Below are 8078 nucleotides of genomic sequence, written 5' to 3'. Positions count from 1 at the left end.
TGCCCTCATGCTCCGCGTAGTCGCTGGTACAATTTACAACAACTTTCTCTCCATATGCTGCTATAATCACAGCAGGTTCCACGGTGAGAGTGTTGACATCTGTACCACATGTACGATCGGCATCTGAGGATAGACAAACAACATGGTTCAACTGGATTTTACTCTTTGCTGCCCTCTGGTGGTGCACATCGCTTCTATCAAAACTCTCCCATGTTCATTAAGTTTTCAGTAATAGGAGGGTTCACTGACAGATGTCTGATCCCCTCACATACACTTGACCACTATCCAATAAAAGCAAACTCTCATTTAACCAGAGGTAATCTAATAGCTAATATCATCCTGATCGGATCCCTGGGCTAAAAGTGCTAATTTCATTAATCTGAAATTTTAATTTGAAAAAAAAAAAAAAAAAAAGAAGAATGTTTACTCACAGTGTGCAGAAACGGTTTGAGAAATAGCAGGAAGTGGGCGTCCGTGTGACTCAAGACCCAGCTGAGCCTCACATCTAACCTCGACTACATTATCTTCTCTTCTGACTCTGAGGTTCAGAGTGAGAGACTCATTCACTGGTGTTCTGGTCGTGTCGCTGAAAGAGTCCGTCTTGCTGAGTTCATTGTTTGTGTACCACCTCACTGTGAGATACTGAACAGGAGCAACATTGAGGACATCACACTGCAGTTCATACAGTGTCTCTTCACCCAAAGCCTGTACATCAATGATAGAAAGGACAACTTCTGGGTTCTCTGTTAAAATAAAATTAAATAAAAGTTAGTTACACATTGTTTTTGATCATTCTTAAATATATTTATAAAATGTAAACAAAAGTTGTACTTACTGTAAATGGTGAGGTTAACGTCTTGGCTGCATTCATGAGTATCATTTATTTTTATTATGCACTCTACATTCATATTCCAGTGTGTCAGTGACAAATTCAGTGAGGGAAGCTTTTTCTCGTCTTCCGTCAGAACACCTTCTTTTCCAACTTTCCAGATTGTGTCCTCATACTCCTCGTTGTCGCTGGTGCAGCTTACATGAAGTTGACCTCCATATTCTTCTACAGCCACATCGGGGTGCACGCTGAGAGGATTTGGCTCTATAGGGCACACGCTGTCTGCGTCTGTGGACAGGTAAGCAACGTGTTCCTGCTTTAAAAGTAGACCTTGCTGCCCTCTGGTGGTCACAACTGAATGACACACCCTTGAGTTCTTCACACGAACTTTTCTACTGCTCAGTAAAATACACGCCTTAAATAATAGGAGTAACTTGCACTATTTAATTTTAATTTATTTATTCGGGAAATGCCAGTTTTAAACAGCCGTGAAAAAAGTGTGATATTTGATGTTAGAAAAACAAACAATTAAAACCCAAAAAAAAAACAAAGAGAGGCCCGGGAAAGTAGAGAAATGCTAATGGGAAGTTCCATACATTGTGTAAAATTCAGATTTTGTCACTCAATATTTAAAAATTACCGTCAAGTATTTAATTATTCATATGCTGTGCAATGACACGATAATAGATGCTCTGCTACATTTTAATACTTAGTATAATTCACATAAAAATCCATCACACCCGTTCTATGCACAGGAAGTTTTATCTTTCTTTATATTTTCTCTACCAGAACCTCACGAGAAGGTAATTATTCTACAAAGTATTATTATCCCCATTATTGCTGTTTTAGGTTTTATCACAAATCACTGAATAAACTTTCATCTGACAAGTAAGATCCACACAGTGCTATCTGTAAAGCATCACTCACCACGTAGTAAAAACATGAGCATGAGGAGACACAACATCCTGAGCAGCAACATGCTGGGGGAGCATGCAGGAGGCAGGAGGAGATGATGTTGTTTCAGGATGGTCCAGAGGCCGTCCACCTTCAAGACCTGGATAAGATGAATAGTGGCTCAACGCTGGCCCGGGGATTGATGAAATGCTGCTGACAGTTACACAAGCATGGGTGTAATAAAGGAAGGTAAGGTCCAACGCCCAGTCGCTGTGTTGAGCAACCCCCAATAGAAAACTTCCTTTCTCTTTTTAGAATAATTCTCTGTGTCACAGAGAACATGTTTTCAAAACTGCCAGAAAGAAGATGATTGCACAGGATTTATTGGAAAGTACAATGCAACATGGAAAACGCCCAATCTAGTCAGGAAATTGCTTAATTTAGTAACAATACCCAGTGAAGGGTTGAAATGGTTTGGTTGCCTCTAGATATGTCTGAGGATCATCCACATTACGTTCTGTCTCACAGGTCCATAGTGCAACACCTTTATGTGGGTTTGATCATCATGGATACTCGTTTGAGGGAGTAGGAGCCTCCGTGGAACTCTGCCCAGTAGACCCCATCCTGATAGCGGCTTTGGTAGTGTCCGCCCCGATACCACACGCCATTCAGATTGGAGTGGGCACACATGTGATACCACCAGCCTCCTTTCTGGTAATGAGCACAGTTACCTGATGACACAGCAGGAAAAAAAATATAACTGCTATTTATTATAGAAAATACGATGGAGAGGTGTCAAACAGGAGCGGAGGAGGAGCAGACCTGTGGAGCTATCCTTGTCACGATCCAAAGTGGTGAAGGCCTTGTTGTTGTGCCACGAGAGGGAGTCCCCTGCGCTGCCGTGGTATTGTCCTAACCGCAGTCTGTACCAGTCGCTCTCTGGTTCCAGGTGGAAGCTGTCATACTCAGCAAACACCTGCCGACCTTGCCAGTCCTCCAGGGCCACCCGCAGCTTATACGGAGCCTGTTTAGTGAGCCAGTAGAGGTGTTAGAGGCCGAGCCAGTACTCTCCATCAAGGTTCCCAAAGCCTTGCTGTCACACAACAATACACAGGTTTAATCTTCATTTGTTTCATCTACTTTTAGACGTGCTGAATAGGTCATCAAATTAGTAAATACACAGTCTCTCCCTAATATTAACCAATATTAATAAATAATAAGAGCTACTGAATGTGTTCAGCTTCTCAGACTTTAAAGGTGCATGAAATCACCTTGTACTGCTCCCAAGTCCTGAAGAAGTTGACGGATCCATCCTGTCTCCTCTGGATGACAGTCCATCCTCCCTGAGCCTGACTCTGCTCACACCACGCCTGCAGGAGACGGTTGGCACTCTGCGGGCGAAGCAGGTAGATCCCGCTGGTGGTCTCACCTGATTCCAGCACATGCTGGCAGTCCCGCCATGGCCCTGGGTCATAGGAGAATGTGCAACCAAGCCAGGGTTAGAAAGAGATTTACAGATACTGTATTTTGTAATATTATAAAATTTAAGTTATTGAATTCAATACTATTAAGTAATAATATGAACATTTAACAATAGTAATTGTTGCTAATGTCTCAGTCTTTTAAATCCTTCATTGCTGCTAATGGACAATAGAAGCAACACATTTTATGAGTAGAACTGAGATAGAAAGGATCTTTTTAATCTGTGAATTGTCATGTTTTTCATTGTAAAAAGAATTAAATGCAGAAACAAGAAATTGCAGCTTTATCTGCGAGCTACTTAAGAATTTCCTCTCCGGCACATGTTCAGTGATAAGTGTGGCATGTGGGATTAGTGATGAGTGATAATTGTATAGAAAATGTATACACAGAGGAAAATCTCCCACACTGAGAGATAACGCCTAATGGTCTGATATGGCGAGCATGTTCTCACGGACAGGATGGGGAAATGTGCCCACTTTCTTTTGAAATTAAAGAAGTGTTGAGTCACACGCACGCTGGAGTCACTTTTGTTCTGCTGATTTCTTGAGGGGACTGCTCTGGTCCTCTGTTTTGTCATTTTAAACATTCCAGTTGTGCAAGTGTACACCAGAAGTACCATTTAAACTTCTACCAGTACATCATCATTATAAAGAGCTCGGCTCTCTGATAATAGCTGCTGGCTGTTTTCTGACAGTGTTTAGGCCTTCCCAGAGAGACAGGACCAGCAGTTCACTGACTCCATCAGCCTCTGCTGCTTATCTAAGCAGTTAAATAACTCTGGCAGAAGACTGACACACTAATATATACAGGTTTGGGAGATATCGGCGGTTGGGGTTTTTGTGACAGGGAAGCTAATGAAGGGAGGGCCTGTAGGAGGGCTGGTGGTAGTGGTGGGGAGGGAATGAACCCCCCCTCTTTTTGCTTCCTGCAGAGGAGGAGCACTTTGGTCCCTTTGAACATCATTGGTCATTTCAATGGCCTCTGAGCTGTAATTAGGATGCACATTAGGCTGGCTTTTTGGTGGTTCGGTCATCACCACAAAAACAACACACCATTCTTAGCCCTGTTTACAAACCCAGTGTATTTCTATATTTCAGTCAGTTTGTTTCATACCAGAGAGGACTGTGTGGAGTCCCTGCACTGGCACTGCTTCTCAAGGCGGGCAATAAACTGGTTCTGGGAGCTCATCATGGAGGTGAGGGCTCCATATTTCTTCTTCAGCTCCCTGTAATTACTGGACACCTGCAAAGCCCGAGATGTTGTCCCCTGAGCCACGGCAGACATAATGATGAGTTGGATAATGATCAAGACAAGACAGGGATCGCACTAATAGCTGGACAGAAGTTCTCTGCTTGTTGTTGTAGCATTAAGCAGGAGGTTCTCCACCCTTTGCTGCTCCAGAACTTGGTCTTTCTTGCGTGAATTCATGCTGCTACTTTCATGGCAAGGGCCCCCTCTTGCTCCAGTTGGACCTGGAGCCTGTGTTGAACTGATTGAACTTTTTATTTTGGCTGAAAACATTTCAGTTTACTCTTAAAAAGTGGTGAAAATATGAAACCATTACTTACTTGCAATTGAAAATAGTTTTGGATGCCTTTGTTTTGCTCCAGTGCTTTGCAGCAACTCCTAGCATGCAAAAAAAAAAACAAAAAACATGTTCAAAGATTATGAAGAGTCACATATATGGACTGCTGCATGTGGTCCTCTGTAAATGGTGAACTGAAGGTAGAGGCAGAGAAATATGGGTCTAAAATAAATCTCAAGACGAAACAGAACGGCAGCAAAGTTTAACTGGACTAATTCAGCTCTGGAGTTTCTGTCTCAAGACCTCTAAAGGAGACAGCTAATTACAAACTGACCTAATGCCGCCGCCCCCCAGTACTTGTTGTGTAGATGGGGGCTCGGTGCAGGAATCTGGGACGTCTCCTCCCTCTGTTTTCAACCATAACGCCGCTATGCCACAACGAACTGTACTGGTGTGGTGTGCTCAGCATGTGAATCAGTTATTAATCAATATGGGTAAATTGGTTAGTTGATTAAAAAAAAATAATAATAATATTTTGGATGTCTAACATCAGTTCAGCTCCTTGATTGGCATGTTGCCATGTAGCAATAGATTATTCACTTACACTGAAAATGAGTGGCATGTCATTAAAATAGAACTGGTTCTGCTCCTTGTTGTATTTTTGGAGCTGGGCAGCGTAGTCGTTCTTACATTTCTCCGCAATGTGTGCTCTCATGTGAGCCTGCTGCTTGGCCTGAAATCACACGAGACGCAAACAGGTTAGAGATCGTCTGAGCTTCCTGTGGCTCATGCTCAGCGCTGTAAATCTGTATCGTGCATTTCTCCCCCCGCCTTCCCTTGTTACTTTTTCAACGTCGGCTTTTGTGGCGTTGATGTCCTGATCAGTTTTCTCTGTGTACTGCGTGGCACGCTCTGCTTCTCTCCATTCCCTCTCAAAGCGCTTTTTACTCTGATGTAGAGGAAGAAAAAAGATTTACTACTTTCAGTAAATATTTTTTACGGTTTGAAATTAAGGATAGGGGAGGTTTGAGACTTGGGATTGACGGTGCAGTTTAGAATATCTCTGTTCATCTCTTTTTACTATAGACAAATCAAGCCACCTGACTGGCCACACTGAATATGCAAACATTTGCTCATGGGGAGCGCTTCCCATCTTTCATTCTGTGCTCAGCTGAAACAAAACAAAAATGTTTATCGATCTTAAAAACTCTCGGACTAAACTTACACTGTCAAGCTGCTTGTATGTGCTCTCCAAATTCTGCTGGGCTTCCTTGGCCTCCATCAGATAGTGCAGACATTAATAAAAATAGAGTGAGTGGAGGGTCAAAAGACAGAGATAGAGAGAGGCAGCCAGGAGCAGGGCCAGACAGAATAAACAATGACCTCCAACAGCTACACAGCAAAACATGCGTGAAAACAAATACCAGTGTGTTGGTTTCAAGACATAACGTCTTCGGCGAGATCCTGCACACAGCTGCACTGTTCCACAATCCAGCAAGGACAAAGCTGAAGCATTCTTCATAAAGAAATGGCACACCACTGCTCAGACCATGCGTCCCTGAGGACACTCCAAGTAAGGCTTCTTTCCTGCCACAGCAGTGAGATTTCACACGTACACTCCTCCCTTAAAATCTCATCCTTTGCACTCCTCCTTAGCAATGTGTGCCATTCATTTCAAATCCCATTTGGCAAGTCGTCAGGATGATGGTGAATATGGAGCCATGAGCACACATTGGAATACCCTAGGTGTTTTTGTCACTTAGGTATGTCTTACAGGTGAGGGTGCATGATTGGCTTATTTATTTATTTGGCTGCATCTGGATCCGCAAACATGTACTTTAAGCCTCCCATATCATCTCCGCATGGAGCTCACCGTCTTCTGTTCCTGCATGAGCTCTTGCAGGTACTTGGTGAGGTCGATGCAAATGTTCATCATCAAGTTCTCAGCGATCAGCTCCCTCTGCCCCGCGTAGTCGTTCATCTCATTCAGGATGTCCAAAAAAGACTGGTAGCTGGACAACCTATCATTTAAGAGGAGGGAAAAGGAGAGGGTGGAGAAATAAGAACACGGCAATGGGACCACTGATAAGATGACAAACACATGGGCTCAAATAAGAAGTCAGCGGTGGGTCAGGTTGTGATAAGAAGCTCATGACTTCCTTATTCCTGCTTCCTTCTAGAGGCATTTAAATGACATCAACAGCAGCCCTGCACTACTGTGTAGCACATGTCAGCAGCAACAAAGGGATTTTATTCACAGCTTAAGACAGATTACTTGTAGCTCACGTGCATCTAAATATAATTCTGTTTGTTTTGTAAGGTTGTACAACAGACCCATCGATGACTCACTTGCAGTCTTGCTCATTTTTGCCGCATGTTAAAATGTAAATTGAAAAAAATGTTCTGGGTTTGATATGTACAGTTGAAAACAGATGTTTACATACACTGTGTTAAAAGACACATAAACATTTTATCCTCACTGTCTGAAGTTAAATCAGACTAAACCTCTCCTGTTTTAGGTTAGGATTACTAAAATTATTTCTATTTGCTAAATGCCACAATAATGAGAGAGGGAGTTTGTTAGAGAATTTTTTATTACTTTCATCAAAGTCAGAAGTTTACATACACAAAAATTACTATGTCTTTAAATAATGAAGGAAAGCCCTGTTGACGATGTCATGGCTTTGGAAGCTTCTGATAGGTTAACAGACAACATCTGAGTTAATTGGAGGCACACCTGTGGATGTATTTTAAGGCTACATCTCAAACACACTGCTTCCTTGTTTGACATCATGGGAAAATCAAAAGAAATCAGCCAAGATATCAGGAAGAGAATTGTGGTGCTCCACAAGACTGGTTCATCCTTGGGTACAATTTCCAGATGCTTGAAGGTGCCACGTTCATCTGTTCAAACAATTATACAAGTATAATTGTTTGAACAGATGAACCTGGGGGCTTTGAACATGGGCTGAAAGGCCACTCAGCGAGGAAGAAGCCATTACTCCAAAAGCAACATAAAAAAAACAAACAGATTACAGTTTGTAAATACACACAGGGACAAAGACCTTAATTTTTGGAGACATGTCCTGTGATCTGATGAAACTAAAGTGGAACTGTTTGGCAATAATGACCATCGTTACATTTGGAAGAAAAAGGGGAAAGCTTGTAAGCCTGAGAACACCATCCCAACTGTGAAGTATGGGGGTGGTAGCATCATGTTGTGGGGCTGTTTTGCCGCAGGAGGAACTGGTGCACTTCATAAAATAGACTGCATCATGAGGAAAGAACATTATGTGGAAATATTGAAGCAACATCTCAAGACATCAGCCAGGAAGTTAAAGAGAACAA

The 8078-nt window shown here is 42.4% G+C and overlaps 1 pseudogene across 1 annotated transcript; it reads right to left on the bottom strand.

Annotated features, from left to right (window-relative positions):
• Nucleotides 1-1511: 1511 nt before the first annotated feature.
• Nucleotides 1512-7782, bottom strand: LOC311507033 (angiopoietin-related protein 2-like; annotated as a pseudogene). The gene is made up of 7 exons (XR_014699896.1): nucleotides 5956-7782; nucleotides 5575-5679; nucleotides 5335-5463; nucleotides 4774-4831; nucleotides 2995-3188; nucleotides 2546-2816; nucleotides 1512-2454 (listed from the first exon to the last, which is right to left on the bottom strand). The product of XR_014699896.1 is annotated as an angiopoietin-related protein 2-like (transcript).
• Nucleotides 7783-8078: the final 296 nt, after the last annotated feature.

Source organism: Chelon labrosus (genome assembly GCF_963514085.1).
Source record: "Chelon labrosus genome assembly, chromosome: 21".
Lineage (NCBI taxonomy): Eukaryota > Metazoa > Chordata > Actinopteri > Mugiliformes > Mugilidae > Chelon > Chelon labrosus.
Note: the sequence above shows the minus strand (reverse complement) of the source record. Positions and strands in the feature narration are given on the sequence as shown.